The sequence below is a fragment of the Thamnophis elegans genome, chromosome 6 (assembly GCF_009769535.1).
Source record: "Thamnophis elegans isolate rThaEle1 chromosome 6, rThaEle1.pri, whole genome shotgun sequence".
Lineage (NCBI taxonomy): Eukaryota > Metazoa > Chordata > Lepidosauria > Squamata > Colubridae > Thamnophis > Thamnophis elegans.
This window is the reverse complement of record NC_045546.1, coordinates 35,105,605-35,124,504: the sequence shown is the minus strand read 5'-3', so window position 1 is coordinate 35,124,504 and position 18,900 is coordinate 35,105,605.

Sequence of the window (18,900 nt, the reverse complement as noted above, 5' to 3'; positions counted from 1 at the left end):
GTAATTCCCAGTGTCATTGGTGTGGTGCTCAATGCCAGTGAATAACAGTACTTTGATTTTATACAATGTTTATTAAATTGTAAACTTAATCCTGCACTTTTCTAACTTCTTTTCCGACTCCCATATGATAAGGCAACCTAGAATTTGTGGTCTCTCCCTGGGTTCAAGACCTGAGCTCTGTGCAACAGAGGTCCCATTGCTTGCCCCAGCTCTTGTCCACCTAGCAGTTCAAAAGCATGCAAATGCAATTAGATTAGCGGGTACCAATTTGGTGGGAAGGTAACAGCATTCTGTCTGCCTTTGGTGTATAGCCATGCTGGCCACATGACCATGGAAATTGTCTTTGGACAATGCTGGCTCCCTCAGCCAAGAAGCAGAGATGAGCACTTTGCCCTAGTGTGTTTCCTGCAACTTTACTGAGATTCCCCATGAAGATTACATAGGGAATATCTTGGGCATTCCTCCATGTATTTTGGGCCTTTGACACAAAATATTCCCAAGCATGCAATGCATGATTCCTTATGTACTGTATACTCCTTGCCCAGTTTTCCTTGACCTACAGTTAATTCACATAGTTGGTTGTTATAGGATATGAGTCACACATATTGCTGAACATGCTGTATAATCTGCCTGCCCTTCAGATGACTACTACTTTCTGTGTGAGTAGTTCAGGTGACTGCTCTACTTTGCTATTTGAAAACTACATGACAGCTTCAAAATGACTTGATGAAGGTGTAGCCAGCATGATGGGCATCTTTTTATAGCTGGGGAATGCTATTCCAGAGACCAGAGAAGGCATACTTTATAGGTTCCCACAATATGGCAAAATAGAATAGAAGGAACTTGGAATCCTGAATGTACCAGGCAGGCAGGTAGAAACAATGAGGAAGAAGCAGTGCCTCAGATTGCCAAGGCCTGTCTCTATCTTTTTTGGTACCATGTCTGTGCTCGTTTTGGGGCATCATTTTGAAGCTGGGAGATATGATTAAGTAATACATTTAGAGGTAAATGCAAGCTGCAATGATAAACTTGCTACTAATGTGTTAAAGCTATCAGATTTGGGATGCAAAAATCCAGAGAATGGTACCAGAGATACAGCAACTCAGAATTTCTTGTGGTGCTGACCCATATTTTCTGTAGCTTGGATATGGTAGACCTGTGATGCATCAGATCATTTCCACCCCACCCCTCAATGTCTCTGTTGATCTGCAAATGCATCATGGAATATCTTAATTTTCATCCCTTTTATGTTACAGGATTTTTCAAATACCGTATATACTCGAGTATAAGCCGAGTTTTTCAGCCCACTTTTTGGGCTGAAAAAAGCCGCCTCGGCTTATACTCGAGTCTACAACTGGATCCGGCAGTGCTGTTGCCTGTTGGAGGAGGAGGAGGCGAACCAGCCTGCCATCGCCGGCCACCGCTAGCCCCGCCGCTCTTCCCGACCCCTTCCAAGCCCCACAGTCCAGCGGATGGAGCAGCGAAGCCCCGGGGCTTCGCTGCTGCTCCCCGCATTTTCTGCACGGGGATCCCTTGGAGAGGGGATTCCAGTTGCCGGGCAGAGAAGAGCTCTTCTGATGGGACAGGTGAGCTCCGAGTCGGGGCGGCTGCGGAGGCTTCTCCCGCGCCTCGGCTTTGAGGGCTCCATCTCCGCCTACTACCCGTTCCTTTTCGGGGGCAGCCGCCGAAGAGGTCGAGGAAGGAGAGGCGGGCGGGTCGTCAGCCCCCCGGCCGTGCTGCTGTTGCTGCTGTCCCCCTTTGCCCTGAGAGTGGTGAAGGAGATGCTCGCGTAGGCGGCGCAGAGCAGAGCCGGCCTCGGCGCTCACGCCCTCCAGGGGCTCTGCCGAGGAGCAGCACAAGTTGGGCTGAGAGGACGAGAAGACGCGGTCCAGCATGTGTTTTCGACGCCTCAAGCCGCCCCACCTGGAACCGACGACGACGCCCCCTGCTAACAAGTCCGCCTTGGCCGGCTGCTCCGCGGCGCGACTCCGCGGAAGCGACGACGAGGTGTCCGCACTGCGGCGTTCGGCTCCCGCTTTGCTGCTGCCTTTGCCTTTGCCCCCCAGCTGCAGGCTCCTCCACAGGCGGCTCTGGAAAGACGACGCCGGCTCCCCTTCGCCGGCCTTGCTGCTCCCTGTTGCTGGTGCCGCTCCGGGTTCCTCGGCTGCTGCCATTCTTTTCTCCCCGCCTCCCTCCCTTCGCCTCCGCCGTCGCCTCCGCCTTTTCCACCAACCCCGCCGCCCGTTACTGCTGCAAGCGCGGAGGCAGGAAGAGCAGCAGCGCGCGACGGCGGTGGCGGCGGCTTCAGCCCAGTCCGGCCGAAGGAAGAGGTTGCACTTGTTCGCTATCGCAGCGGGCGACCGCCTCAGGGGCTGGGCCTGGGCGGCTGGAGGGCTCCCACTCTCGGTGCGTCGGAGGCCGCGAAGAGAGGAGCCGCGGCTCGGAGCATGGCAGGAAGCGCGGAGAGCTACCGAAGTTTCGACGCGCCTGACTTTTCCTGATTAGGAAGGAGGTCGGCTGTCTCCACCGGCCGCGCAGACTCGCTTTGTAGGGGAGGGGTGGGGCACAATAAAAAATGATTATCGGGTGGCGTTGTTAAACACTCGTCCCCCGTCCCCCCCAGCAAAAACAATAAGACCGGAGAAAGTAATATATTATAAGGCAATTGCCAGAGTTAAACTTCATCGACGTGGAAGAACAATGCTTTATGATGTAAATTCGGACTTGTATGAATTTGCAAAAGTTTCTCTTGAGTTGTTTGCCCGCTTCAGAAGGCTAGAAGAAAGAAAATTAAAGGTAAATGCAGCGTGTCTCTCAATATCACTGATCAACCCAAGGGTGCTTTTTCAGGAGGCAACTGGACTTTATTGTTTTTTTCTTTGGAGACGTTTCGTTTCTCACCATTCAGCTCTGACAGGATAGTGGGGAAGTAGGATAGTGGCAGAGCTGAAGAAGCTTCTTGGATGAAACGTCTTCCCAAAAAAACCCAAGAAAGCCCAGTTGTTGCCTGAAAAAGCACCTTTAGGACAACCGTGACCTGGATGACTGACAATCTCTACAGACCCCCGGGGCTTCGCTGCTCCATCCGCTGGAATGTGGGGCTTGGAAGGGGGTGGGAAGAGCGGCGGGGCTAGCGGTGGCCGGCGATGGCAGGCTGGTTCGCCTCCTCCTCCTCCAACAGCACTGCCGGATATCCGCCCAACGCTGCGGGGGCGCCAGCGGGAGCTTTGGCGGCTTCACCTCAGCTGCAGCGCTGGGCAGCAAATGTGCTGGTGCTGTTGGAGGAGGAGGAGGCGGCGGCACCAATAGCACCTGAGGACAGGACAAGAAGCAATGGAAACTTGTCAGAAGGAGACTCAAGCTGGAAATAACGAGCAATCTGACAGTAAGAACAATTAAAATCCTAGGAAAATGTCCTTTCATGAAAAATTACTTTTTCAGTTAACTCTGCCTGACATTAGTTGGGTGAACAGAAATATTAGTTGGCCAATTCTAAAAGGGAGCACCAGAAAGAACTTAAAATATTTTTTAAGAGAGCTGGGTTTTTCATTTATATTATATGTATGAACAGAATTAACACAAATTGCAGATACCAATCAAACATAAAGAAAAAAAGGATGAAATAATGCTCATTTTTAAAAACTCAGTGAAAATAAAAACAATATACCAAGAAGGTGGCATACTGGTTGTGATTTGATCTCTTCGGGGGATCCCGGGGATCCCCTATACAAGTATTTTAATATTGCAGACTTGCAGTATTATAAGTCATACTGATATTATAGAACACTTTAATTAAGCGGGTCCCTTGAATAAACATAACTTTGAGTTTCAAATAACACTGATTTTTTATTTTTGAAATTTACCGTAGCTGCTGCATTTCCCACCCTAGGCTTATACTCGAGTCAATAACTTTTCCAGCTTTTTGGGGTAAAATTAGGTGCCTCGGCTTATATTCGGGTCGGCTTATACTCGAGTATATACGGTACACTGAAACTTCAGGTGGGCATAACCTATGTATTCTACAGCAAGGATGAGAATCAGAAAAATAGGAGCACTTCAAAGCAAACAGAAACTTTCAAATGTTCCCTCTTTGATACTGTGAACTTGTTTTAGAACTAACTTCACAGTCCAATGGAAAGCAATGCTGCGAAATGAAAAATAAATATAATACATTAAAGTCAACAATTAATATCAACAAGGTACAGGAAAAGCCCTTTTCCAAGGGCATCAGAGATGTAAAGAGGTTTCATAAATTGGAGATCTGGATAAATTGGGTCTTATTGTACTCTCATTGGTCGTATCCATCTAGTGCTGCTTGCTTTAACTTTTCATTTTAATAGGCATGTATTATTTATAAGTGGTTATGATGTGCCACACGTTGTAAGGGTTGCTTTGCTATGGCCGCTTGTCAAGAGCACTCATTATATTTCTGGGTATAGAGGATGTAAACACACATACACCCTTTTTTATTGTGGGCACATTAATAATTCATCCATTTGTCAGGCAAGGGGATCTCTCTAGAGCTCTTTGCATTTTGAAAATACAAAATTGCAGAACCCCAAGGACCTTTCTCACTTTTGACTAAAAAAATAATGTTTTCTGAAAATAGAGGAATCTTATGGAGAATTTAGAGCAGGAATCTCCAAGCTTTTTAAACTATTGAGTTTATTTGGAATTTAAAGGCCAGAACATTGTAGCGATTCAGAAGCAGGAGTCAGATTCTTATCTACTTTCAGGCATGAAAATTCATTTAGCATCTCTGGACTTGACACAGTCTCTTAGGCCAACATATTTCCCAGGATTGTTGTCCTGGAGAAAAAAGGAAGATGCAGCTGTAAAAATGCCATCTAAATTTCCCAAATAAAAGAAATATATATTGAATAAGATTGAAATCAAGAATGGAATTCTTCTTCACTCTAATTAAGAACAAAAAGTTAACACAAAGTGGCTATTGGGTATGTCCTGGTACACAAAACTGTTAGCCAATCACAAATCATTAATTTCCCAGAACAAAATCGAATGAATGTGTTACAAGAAAAGTCTTTGAGCACAATCCAGACTGGGAGTCATGGTTGATTCGCTACGCAGCCCCGCTTACAACCAGATAACTGTAATAGAAGGGGTGAGGGAAGGCATTGGAATGTCAACAGGGACGTGCAGTCAGGGGAGGCAGGGGAGGCGGGGCCTCACCAGTGTCATGAGGAAAAGAAAAGAATTTTCAAAATAATTAAAAAGGCTAAGGTAGTTGCTGCCAGACTCCAGAGTCACTGTGACTCTGAATCTGCTTAGTGCTAACTGTAGGGGGAGGTGAGAGAACTATGGGCCTCCTTTGCATAAGGAATTTTTAGCCTTTTAACGCTTGCTCAGAGTTAAGCAAGGGTTAAAAGGCGAAAAATTCCTTATGCAAAGGAGGCACGTGATTCTCCCGCCTCCTGATCTGAGAGCAGCCAATCATGCCTTGGCAGCCTTGCCTAAGTAAGTTGCTTTTTTATTTAATTTTTTACATTTTCATCATGGCGAGTGGACAAGAGGAGATTGAAATCCACAGCTGGAAAAGGTATGTGGATCGGACGAAGGGAGGGAGGGATTCAAAATGATAATTTAATTTGTAATTTTTTGTGAGGAATTTGTGTGTGTGTGTGTGTGCGCGTGTGTTTCTCTCAGGGGCGAGGCGGCTTAGTGCGGCAGCAGCAGGGACGTTCTCGCTGCTGTGTCTAACAGGCCAGGTGTCTCATGTTTATGTCCACCATAAACGCGAGACGCCTGGCCTGTTGGACACAGCAGTGGTGGGGGGAGGAATGGGCTGGATGGGCTGGATGGCTGGGGAGGGGGGAATCATGGCCGCTCAGGCCCCGGCAGCAGGGCTTTAAAGTGGCGACAGGCACTGGCGGCAGGACTTTAAAGTCCCGGCGCCACATCCGCCATAGAGCAGGACCCGGTCCCGCTCTATGGCGGATGCGGCGCCGGGGCTTCAGCGGGGCTTTTGCGCTTGCCTCACTGGCCATGAAGCTCACCGCACGTCACTGAATATCAAGCAGGTTTGGGAGGGAAATTTGGAATGCAAGTGTGCTGACTGGATGCCTCAGAGAGACCCAACACCTCAAGGTCGCCAGCTGGGGAAGTCTGAAGCAAACAGATTGTTTGCCAAACAAAGAGGGTGCAAATGATTGGGGGACAATGGACAGTGGGAGGATCAGGAAGAAAAGAGAAAGTTTTCCTATGCTGTTTTTGTACGAAATCATTTGAACTGGCTTTTCTACTTCTGCAACCACATGAAATGTTCAAAAAGTTATAATCTTGGTTAAAAAATGTCCCAGGAGCTTCTTTTTCTGCCTAACGTAATGGGACGGTTGACACCGGGCCTTCCAAAGAGCACAGGATAGAGCAGAAGACAGCTCCTTAAAGCAGAGGTGAATTTTATTCAGCAACGTAAAAGACAATATGGTCACCAACGGTGGCCACAAAATTAGAGTTTTGTAGTGGTTACTTTTGTAGAAAAAAACCTTCCCTTTGTTTTTCACAGGAACAGATCCCATCCTCTAGGAATTACTGAAAATTCTAATTGGCTTATCTTACTCTTATTTTGTATTTCACCTTTTGTCTTGATGGCCAAAAAGGGGGTTCTCAGTGGTCATGCACCCGGATAAGTGGTTTTTCCACGCCCCACTTATTTAATCATTTCAACTGGTTTTCTCCTTAACTAACATCACAGATACAAGTAGCAGGCACATAGAGAATTATAGAGTCACAGGGATCAAAGGGATCTTGGAGGTCTTCTAGACCAACCCACTGCAGAGGAAAGGATCTTACGTTTATTCATTTTTAAATTTTATTTTCGTTTTCATTTTCATACACTCACATGTATACACCATACAGTATTAAACAATAATTGCATCAATTCCTCTTGTCAACAATGCCCCAGAAAATAAAAGCCCAATATACCTTTTCCATTCTCCATACACCTCTTTCTTCCACCACCCTCCAACTTTCTATCTTCCCTCCATCATCCCCCCTCCACCCTACTTTCCCTCGCCCTCTACCACTCCTCTCTCCAGATCCGCTCTCCCCCTTCCTTTTCGCCTCCCCCCCACCCTCTCTCCTTCCCTCTCTACCCATCTTTCTTTTTTCCTACTCCTTCTCCCCTTGGTGTATTTCCACTATATGTTAATGTACTTGGCTTATCCTATTTTTAAAGAAAAATTAAAGAAAAATAGTATACATGTGAAGTCACATTGCATTGAGATCTAACACATCTTGTCTAGCCTAATATATATCCCTCCCTCCCCCCACCCTCCCCCCTGACCCCTCACCTCCTTCTCCCCCCCCCGACTTCCCAGAACCCGTACACGGTATAGATTTTTAACAAACACAGTCTAAAATCTATTGAGAAAAAATAAATTAATAACATCTCTACATTGATCTTAGCTTCTTCTTGCTAAGCTATCTTTAAACAATTTAAATCATTCCTGATCTTAATCATAGGCTAACTGGAATTTCTTGCTCCTGTATTTATTTTGTATATAGTCAATCCATTTTTCCAGTTTCGTTTATATCTCTCATTTGAGTGATCTTTAAGATATGTCGATATTTTAGCCATCTCGGCTAAATTTGTAACTTTCAATGTCCATTCTTGAGTTGTAGGCAGGTCTTCCTTCTTCCAGTATTGCGCCACCAACAGTCTTGCTGCCGTTATTAAGTGCAGGATCAAGTTAGTCTCTACCGCTGTAAAGTCAGTACTTATACCTAACAAAAATAACTGAGGAGTAAACTTTATCCTTCTTTTAAAGATATTTTACATAATCCACCATATTTTTATCCAAAATGCCTTAACCTTTTGGCAAGTCCACCATATATGGAAATAGGTAGCATCGAGAGAACCACATCTCCAACATTTGGGTTGTAAATTCGGATACATAGAAGCCAGCTTTTTAGGATCTAAATGCCATCTATAGAACATCTTGGAGAAATTTTCTCTCAGGTTTTGAGCTGGTGTAAATTTTACATTTCTTACCCAAATTTTTTCCCATGTATCCAACATTATTGGTTCTTCAATATTTTGAGCCCACTTTACCATACAATCTTTAACTAACTCTGTTTCCGAATCTATCTGTATTAATACATTATATATCCTCTTTATATGCATTAAACTTTGATCTCTTATTTGTTTAAATAGGTTGTCCTCAATTTGGACAAAATCAATTTTTTGATCTATTTTCCACCTGGCCTGTAATTGCCCATACTGGAACCATGTTTGAACTGCCTTCTCCTCTTTTAATACCTCTAAGGATTTTAATTGTAATGCCCCTCCTTCCAAAATAAGAAGCTGTCTATAAATAATTCTATCCTGTTTTTGTGCTATATTTATATTTTCAATTGCATGTCTAGGAATTGCCCACATAGGTATCTTATTATTTAATTTATGTTGATATTTTTTCCAAACCTGCAGTAAAGCATTTATTAAAATATGACTTTTAAAGTTTTTGTCCAGTTTTTTGTTAAATAACAAGTAAGCATGCCAACCATATACCAGATCATATCCCTCAAGGTTCAGTATCCTATCATTAGTTAAATTGATCCAATCACTAATTACGGACAACACCACTGCATCATAGTATGGTTTTAAATTGGGTAGTTTCAAGTCTCCCCTCTCGCGTATATCTTGCATTATTTTCAGCTTTACTCTCGGCTTCTTTCCTGCCCATACAAATTTATTGATACCCTTCTGCCATTCTAAAAGATTCGCATCTTTTTAAAGTATAGGTAACATTTGGAAAAGAAATAAAAAATTTGGTAAGATATTCATTTTCACTGGATTTTATGTTTATTAATGGGTGGAATATCTGGTATTCTGAAAGGAATGTTTACCTGAATGGGCTGTCACCTTTGGCCAATTTCATCCTCGTTGCGTGCCCAGGTGAAGACCTTGGATGATAGAAAATCCTACTGTGTACCTAAGGGATTTCCATATCAAGGTGACGTCTAATGATTTTGATTGAGTTGCTGATATTAGCTAATTTCCTGATGGGAGATGCATTTCTCCCAATTGTCAATATGGGTGGAAAGATTTAAAATAGTCTTTGTTCTAATGAGGTCAGGGCTGGTCTAGTTTGGTGAGTGGTCTGGGGGTCAAAGGTGACATGGGGGTCCTGTCTTCTCACAAATGCAAAATAAATAAGTAAATATGAATGAATACTTCAAATGGAAAATGGGGAGGTGAGTTTCAGAACACAGCAGTGCCTTTTTTTGGGTTTTCCTTCACTTTTGCTCCAACACTAAACATTAGTTGAAAATATGAACCCCTGGCATCGCCCTCAACCTACTTCCAGCCCACAGTGAAGCTCTTGCCTATCATTTAACACTTGGTTCCAGCAATAGGGTTTTCCTACTTCTTGCACAGGAGACAGATCTCTGATCTATTGCTAAAGGCTTTGGAATTTAGATCCACCCACTTCTCAGCCTGATTGATTCAATTGATGTAGATTGAAAGTTCTAGAGCATCCTTGGAGCTTTTTCTCCTTTAGTTCTTGGTCCTGCCTCCTTTACTTAAGTGAATGATGGCAGCAAGTGGTATTTATATATTGGGCTGTAAATAAATGCGGGGATGGTGATGTGCCTTTAACCTCGGTTAACCTCGGCAAAACTAAGGACATAAAACACAATTTAGTTTCCAGACATAAAATTAATTTTATTACTTTGTAATTAATCATTGCAAAGAGTAAATATATGTACATTATAATTCTTCAGGCAACCAGCTGTACACAATATAAAGAAGGGATTAAAAACTATCCCTTTATGCTGCTAGTGGCATTATAATATTCATTGTCAGTAGTAAAATCTCTGGTTCCATAATATACACAGGATTTAATCTTATAACAAATATATAAGGTATATAAGGGATTTTGCAGAAAGTGATACAAATGCATTATATACACAGGCACCTTTTTTAGAGCAAAACAGAAACTATCTAAGATGAGAACAAATAGGCTGTTGTATAAATATTTACTTGATCATTATCAAGAGCCTTTCCATAATGTTGGCTGATCATTATTTCAAGCATACAGAGCCTTATAAACATTTTTTAAAAAATGGCACGGACTTCCTGTAGTTCATATGCTAGTTTTAAAGAGTCTTTCTGACTTTCCTTGCAGAACAATATTAAAAACAACATCCACATTTATTGTGGATCCTTACAGTCATATCAATCTTTGATCCTTTGAATATATTTCTATGACTCTTATTTTAATCAGTGTTCCAGGCATTTGGTTTATATTGTTATAATTACAAACACACATAGCAGCCTTGGTATACTATAATAGAATCACAATGGATTTCCACGTTTTGGAAGTATTATGGAGGGGATGTAGCTCAAACATACCTTTTTATTTAAATTGCCATGCAAATTAGTTATTCAAAACACTGTACTGTGAAAAGTATCTCTCCCATGGCATTCCACAAAAGGCTTTAAGTTATTAAAGAATTATTCACATGACAATATTTAAATATTCTGTGAATCATTCCTAATAACATTTCCACAGTGAATTCTGAATAACTTTAATCTGTAATTTGAAAATATGAAACTTTCTTTTGTTGTTATCCTGTACTCTCCAATACAAAGAGATAAATTATTTTCATGCCTCTATAGCCCAAGGAATAATTATGATCTGCTAGTAATGCACACCAACTGTTCCCAAGTGGAAGGTAACTGACTCCTTTTAAATTCTTTTTTCAAGAAATCTGATCATGTGACATTTTGAATAGGTAGCTTAGAAGAAATTGAAGGTATATTGAGTAGTGGCATTTTGCAAGATTATACTTGGGCTTTGGGGAGGAAAATGACTTTCCTTTAGAGAGTTTGGTGGCATAACCTTTATCTTTGGTTAGTCTTGACTTTTTAAGCGCTAGTATCAGTTTCTCAGAACAAGCTTTCTTTGAAATATAAAAGAGATACGAGGCACAATCTACAGCACATAAGAGGTGCCATCCATAAATAATTTCATCCATAGTGCATCATATTTTCTGTAGCAACCACAGAATTTCAACTTTTTGAATTTCAACCACAGCAAGTGATTACAGGAGATCTCTTTTAGGAAGTCAAATAATGGTAAGTAAAATGCAGAAACATTAATATGAATTGGGGTGGAAATGGGGCAAAAACAGAAAACACATATAAAGTGGCCACAATGATCAGTTGTTGAGTATACTGTTTGATTTCAAGGAATTTCTAAATTTGAACAATTCAAAATTACAACCAGCGCCTAAACATACTAATGGTATATAGGATTTGTGGCCTCAAGGAACACAAACCTAATCTCTGCAATTTTTTTGGAGCTCAAATGATCATTTTAATATAACATGTTTATCCATCTTCCATAAATCTAGCAGTGCAGCTGCAGACATAGCTATGTTGCAATACATGTACAGTATATCCTACATAGGCATGTATTAAATCTATGGAGGTATGATAATAGGCATAAAGCATGGCAGAAACCTAAGAAAATGAAGTTGAAGAAATTTTGAAATTGTATGTAATTCTTTAATGTAAGTTCTTTGATGCATTGATTTATCTATCATTAATGTATCAAAAGCAAAATATGTCTTAGAATACTGTCAAATACTGAAGATTTGCTGAATCATTCCTACTAAGGGCAATTCCCCAGCTTTTGTTTAAATGTTATGAACTAATGATTGAAAATTATATAAGTAGTTCTTGATTTACAACAATTCATTTAATGACTGTTTGAAGTGACAACAGCACTGGAAAAAGTCACTTATGACAGTTTTCCACCTTTGTGGCAGCCCCATGATCATGTGATCCAAATTCAGATACTGGGCAAATGCTTCATAATTATGACCATTGCAGTGTCCTGGGGTCAGGCCCATTTTGGAAACTTCTGAGAAACAAAGTCAATGGGGAAGCCACATTCATGGCTTAACAATCATGTTATTAATTTAACAGCTGCAGTGATTCACTTAACAACAATGGCAAGAAAAGTTATAAAATGAGACAAAACTCCCTTAGCAAATTTCTCACTTAGCAACATAAATTTCTGGGATCAATTGTGGTTGTGAGTCAAGGACTAACTGCAATTTGACAAGTGTAAACCTTAACCACTTTCTCATGAGATTCAATAAGAAAAATAATGGTAGCCAAAGTTTTTAAATAAAGATTAAAATTCAAAGGATGAAATAAGGTATGTATTTGAAGTATTGATACAGTCAGAGGTGGTATTCAGCCAGTTCTTTCTGGTTAGGGCGAACCGATAGCGGTGGCTGCAGGAGACTCCACCCACCCGCTCCAATGTAATGCTCGAGCACTGCTGCGCAGACCAGTAAGGAAGGTAAATGAATCCCACCGCTGGGTACGATATATACTTATTGAAAAGGAATGAATTTTTAGTATGTTTTGCAATTAAACTATCTGAACCCTGAAATTTTTTTATCTTACCAGAAATTGCTTGAGCTTGAAATGACTGTTTAAAGACAAAACAAAGACTGTAATGGGTCTCTTTGAGACTGTACACATACAATAAAATTGAAGCCAAATATTTCCACCTATTTTCGCTTATTACCCTCTCTACTTCATAAATTCTAGAAATATTTCCAAAGTAATTACAATAAGAACAAAAGCAAAGGAAATTGCCTTTTCTAGGTCAAAGATTTAATCATCCAGACTGTAGCTGGACTTCAACTTGCTCTATCAATTGCTCTGGAGGAAGGATCCTAGAAGTATGTTCAATCTTTTTTTAATTTTGTTTCCAATTGTTCACACTGCTTTGTCAGGCACTTTAGGAGAGTTGATACATTACAAAAATAAAGGCATAATACAATAAATAGAAATGAAAAAAACCTCCCACATTAACGTAGCATTGTCTTCTGTCCAACTGAGGGATTCTTAAATGAAACTAGAGTTCCCTTACACTCAAGTATTATGTCCAATAGAAGTAGATTAATAAATGTAAGAATTCTAGGAGTCTGAGTTTAAGACATAATTGGAATTCTCATTTTTAATTACAGTGTGGAATTTCATAAAATTAAGCAAAGGCAGATTTAGCTGAATTACAATGAATTGTTGTCTAGTTGTCTATTCAGATATAATCCCTACTGAATTTAATAATCATATATTTATTGGCATGGTTGCAGGCATGAAGTCTTAAAGTTATTTCATTTTGGTTAAAATGTATAATGTTGGGTTTAAAATGTAAATGTTACATGTTATAAGAACGTAATTTTCCATTTCAGACCACAGCTGCATAATTATACAACTTTAGGTATCCCAGTAAATATCTTTCTCTATAAAAGACTTTACCCCCCCCCCACACACACACTCAACATTGTTCAACAGCTTTTTCCCCTTAATCAATGAGCATTATTAATTTGAAGTAGTAGATTCCAGCAACAATTGTAAGACATATGGTCCAGCCAGCAATGGCAAATCTATGACCTGCGGTGACACACCATGATATTTTGAGTGACAGGCCAGCATTCACCCACACCCAACAATAGTCTCAAAAGCATATACTATTCTTGCATGATTTTCGGAGATACTGCAGAAATGTACTCTTGTGCAGCCACCAAAAATCATGTGATAACAGTTTTCTGAGGCTGCAGACAGAGGCAGCGAAAGAGCATCTGGATAGGATGCAGGGCTTTGTAAATAGAAAGAATACAACCCCTTGAAGTTAACTGGCGCACTACAAATCCTGGGAATCACACAGAGGATTAGACTACATTTTTAAAAAATAAATGAATATATAGTCTTTTTCTTTTTTTAAGGTGTGTGTGTGTGTTTGTTTGTGTGTGTGTGTGTATGTATAACATAACAATGTAGATACTTTTCAAATTGTTGACATGACAAACCCCCAAAAATTGCTATCACTAGTCTAGACCAAGAACAATTAACTTCTTTTCCTGTTAAGGGTAATATTATCTCAGGGTAATCTTTTGAAACCTACCTAGCAAACTGGGATGAGAGTTGGAACAGAGATCAAAGTAAGTAGAAGAGTGTTTTAAAAGTATTTTTTCTTTTTTTGAAAACTTCTCACACTTCTATAAAAAGGCATAGATGATACTCCTAACAAAGATAGAAAGCTATAATTTAGGAAGAGCCCTTGAAATTGAGTAAAAAGCTACACACTGGCTACTCTTAATTTAGACTGACTAAACATCTTCTGACATGTAATGTCACCATAGCTTTGCTAAGTCAGGCACACATTATGCAACAGCACTGTCTTTTTTCCAGTTGAAATGGAAAGATTAACCTTTGTAATTGAATATTGCACATGTATAATGCATAGGCATCTTGCAATATTCATATGCTGTATGATTTTTAAAATGCAGAATTTCCAGAAGAGGAATATGAATTTTTATATTATTAGTAGCAATTTATTTTAAAAAGTGTGCCTTCAAGAATCAAAATACAATCGGATAGGTAGAGAAGTGGAAGTAAAAAATAAAATTTAATGTTTTAAAGATAAAGCCTACTGCTGAGGTTACAATGGCATGGTCTGGGCTAAGAATCAAATTGAATCAAAAGATTCAAATTTCTTTTCAGTTGGACTTGCTTAATGACTGCGTGTTTCATTTAAAATTATGATTTGCTTAATGACTGCAGCAAAAAGCCCATAAAAACAGGTGTGACTCAATGATCACGTCACTTCATTGCAGAAGTTCTATTCCCGATATAGTTGTAATTCGAGGACTAATTGTACTCATTTATTCACATCCTCAAAAATGAAACCTGGTAGACTGAATGGTGAAAATGGAAAGGAGCACAGTACTAATGAGAAAGAAGCTGACTTTTATTACAATAAATATATTGGTATTGGCTCTGACTTTCAGCATAATGGTACAATGCTCCTTTGATGTCTACATAACATCTGAAAATACTATATTGCTGAAGAGGATATTGGCTTCAGATTGAATGGATAATTCTCAGCAGTAAATAAGGATCTTCCTTGTAACAAAAGGGAAATTGTCATTTCTCAACAAGCCAGGATCTTGGTTTTTTTCTTGAGAACTATAGCCTTTATCCAATTTATTCATCTCTTTTTTTGCACGGTCTTTTTCTTTCTTTCCACTTCTCCTCTTGGCTATGTCACCCCCTTTCATCTTATAACTTTATGCTTCATCTGCATCTTAACACATCAGAGATAGTCCTCAACTTACAACCATTCATTTAGTGACTGTTTGAAGTTACAATGGCACTGAAAAAAGTGACTTATTTGACTTTTTCATATTTACAACCATTGCAGCATCCTTCTAGTAACGTGATCAAAATTCAGGTGTTTGGCAACTGGCATGTATTTATGACGGTTGCACTGTCCCAGGGTCATGTGATCACCTTTGGTACTTTCTGACAAGCAAAGTCATTGAGGACGCTCATTTCATTGAACAAGCATGTAACAGCTGCAGTGATTTACTTAATAACTGTGGCAAGAAAGATTGTAAAATAGGGCAAAACTCCCTTAACAACTGTCTTGCTTAGTAATGAACATTTTGGGTTCAAATGTGGTCACAATTCAAGGACAACCTATATCTAAATTGGTTTCTAACACTTCCTCAATTAGGTATGTTAATGTTTTGGATCTCTCCAATATGTGTATTTTTATAGGAAATACTCTCCTCAAATTCAAAATACTTATTAATAGTAAAAACAATATGTCTTGAGCTCAAAACCTATTGCATTCAAAACATTTTTATTGCCAGACATCTTTTATCAATGGCGGATTTCCCTAAAAAATGCTATTTAGGGAAAAAAGTTAAAATTCACCATGGCTACTGAAATCCTAATATTTACATTAAAAATTTTGCCCAGCAGTACATGCAAAGTATCTTGCTTTGCTCTAGAACTCATACTAAGTATATTTGAAATCTGCCAGTATCATTTTCCCTCTCTTGGAGAAACAAATACATCCTGATCATTGAGTTATATTGTGTTAGTAAATTTTTAACTGAATACCAATAAGAAATGGCACTACATATGCGCTTAGTGCATTCTAGTTAGATACCATCTGCCAGAAAATCACAGTACGGTTCTGAAGCTTGTTACAGAAAACTTGCTTAGGCTGTAATTAAAACCACAGTAAGAACTTGATTTGTTTATGGAATATGCAAACAAATGTATTTGTTAACTACAATCATGCAATGAGCTAAATACATTTTTAATGGTGAAGCTACAGTGTTCTCCTAGAATATGCATTACCCTTCTGCACTATATATTCTTGCTGTTGGAATATTATTGCTGTGAGCCCAGAATTAAAATCATGACAGTTGTTTCTACACTAACTACTTGGTTCACTTTAGTTCTTTGGCTACAACAAAACACATCAATTCTTTTAACATCAAAAAAACTCAGCTGAGATACTTTTTGAGGTGGGAGAGATGTCAAACACCTTAGCCTGCTGATTTTATTATGCAGAGTACAATGTTTTTCCAGAGAAATTTAAAGTTCTCTGCCTTTGTTTAAAGATAATGCATTCCTATGCTGCAATAAGCGCTCTCTTAGAAATGCACTCAATTCTAAATTGTGTTCACTGTAAGACTCATGTGTTGTCTAAAATAGATACTGTTAGCTTTTTTCCGGAGGAATTCTACTTTAACTTTTATTTATCAGATTTCAAGCCATGCAACATATTAAGTTCCCCTTAATTGAGGGACAGCCCTATTAATCAAGATTGCAAGTTTAAGACATAATTTCTATTCACAATATAGAAACAAGCATATAAATCTTGCTATCAGCTTTTCTTACTCATTCTTTGTGCACTTGTCAAACAAGCAGGATCATTCTCCAGATAATGCCTACCACCAGAGGTGGGTTCGTACTCGTTTGGTCTGGTTTGGCCAAGTAGGTAGTAACTCGGCCTGCCACGTCCCTGAACCGGTTCTATCAGTGGCACCATCATCTCTTTTGCTTCTGTGCATGTGCAGAACCATTTTAACTACTGCACATGCAGGCATACCGCACATCAATCGCGCCTGCGAAGCACGTCCCTGAGCGAACCGGCAGTAGAAGCCGGAAGCCACCCCTGCCTAGCACTCAATTACTGAATATATGAAGAAGAGATGATAACTTTAATGCTTACTCTTTGAACAATATTCAGGAGCTAGGGCCACTGATGGCACAGTAGTTAAAATGCAGTATTGCAATTAATTCTGCTCACAGTTTGGTTCAGCCTTCCATCCTTATAAGATCAGTAAAATGAGGAGCCAGATTGTTGGGGGCAATATGCTGGCATTGGTAAATAATTCAGAGTGCTGTAAAGTACTATGGAGTGGTATATAAGTCTAAGTGCTATATATTTTAAAGTAAATGAATATTGAAAGAATATGTAAAGAATTCTCTCTCTTTTATTTGGAGGGTTGGTGACATGCCAACAGAATCAAGTTATGCATTTTCCCAATGTTTAACAAGCCAAACCCAAAAGGTTTGCCATCACTGATTTAGTATATATTTCCTTCTTTTGCTCATAGTTGGCACCAAGTATGGAAGGAGCCACATGCTTAATTTATTTTAAGCAGGCATTGGGCTGTTTTTTTCCTGAATGCTTCTACTCAGAGGTGGGCTAAAAATTTCAGCAACGGGTTTGCTGCCTGGTTGCTGGGTGGGCGTGGCCATGGCCAATTGGTCTCCTGCACCATGGCGGGGTGTTTTTGCCCAAAGGCTTTCCTTGAACCTCTGGGAAGGCGACAACTTCCTTCCCTGGGCCTTCTGGGAGCCCCGTTTTCCCTCTCCCCAAGCCTTTGTGAGGATCCTGCACTTACCTCACATCCAAAATGGCTGCATGGAGACTCCTGAGAGGGGCGAGGTGGGATGGGGCAGGGTGAGTGGGGCCAGCCCGGGATGGGATTTGGAGGTTCTCCGAACCAGTCATAATGTTAGCTACGGGTTCTCCCAAACCCGGGGAAACCCGTAGCAGCCCACCCTTGCTTCTACTCATTGCACGGATATATATTTGTTTCTCATTTTGTAGCATATTCTAACATTGGTACAATAAGTTAATTTTAGTAGCATTTGTTTATAAATATGTGTGTTAAAGATCAGGAAATTAGATTCATCATTAATGCAAGTTCGGTTTTTAGGAGCATTTGATGCTAATGTATTGTAGGTTTCACACTATTGATTTACAGAGTAATTGTTGCCTTCACACAATAGATTGTAGAGAATTGTTGTCAGTTCTCATACTAACTCAGTTCACTAGCCATAAAAATAAATATACACACTCAGGTCAAAATGAAACACTTGTTAATGATAAATGTCAACATATTCATAGTTTTGATGGGCAACTTTTTCTTGCATCAGGATAATTTTAAAATAAGTATAATTACTTATTAGTAAATACTAAGGAAAGTATTCTCTTGTCTCTTTTTTATTCACATATCTCTGCAACTGAAAACATCCAAAACATAATAGAACAGAATTTAGTCATAAGGCCCCTTTGATCCTAAATATGGTCCCATTTTCAGGTGCAAGAATTTTGGTGATTAACTTGAGTCCAAAGTTCTGTATATTTCTTTATTCAGCTGTATTTTTCTTTTTCAAGTTACGTGGATGAGTGAATGTACATTGCACTTTCCCACCCACACATATAAACAAAGAGCCAAATTACATGTTATTTTAAAGATGTAGCTAGAAGCCTTTTATCTGTATCAAAATCCAAATAATCTGCCTGCATAATCCCTAATTTGAATGGGATACTGGAAGGCAGGAAAAGGTTAAAGATATTGTGCTCTCCACTCTGCTACCCAAACGGTTTAACTCCTAGATGCTAGGAAAGGGTGTCACACTAGCCACAGTTATTACAATATGTCTTGCACAAGTCTGTCTCACTTATTTCCATGCAATTAATTATTTTTCAAGTTACTATTAAATCTATTATTGACCTTAATGTCCTTACTTAGTAC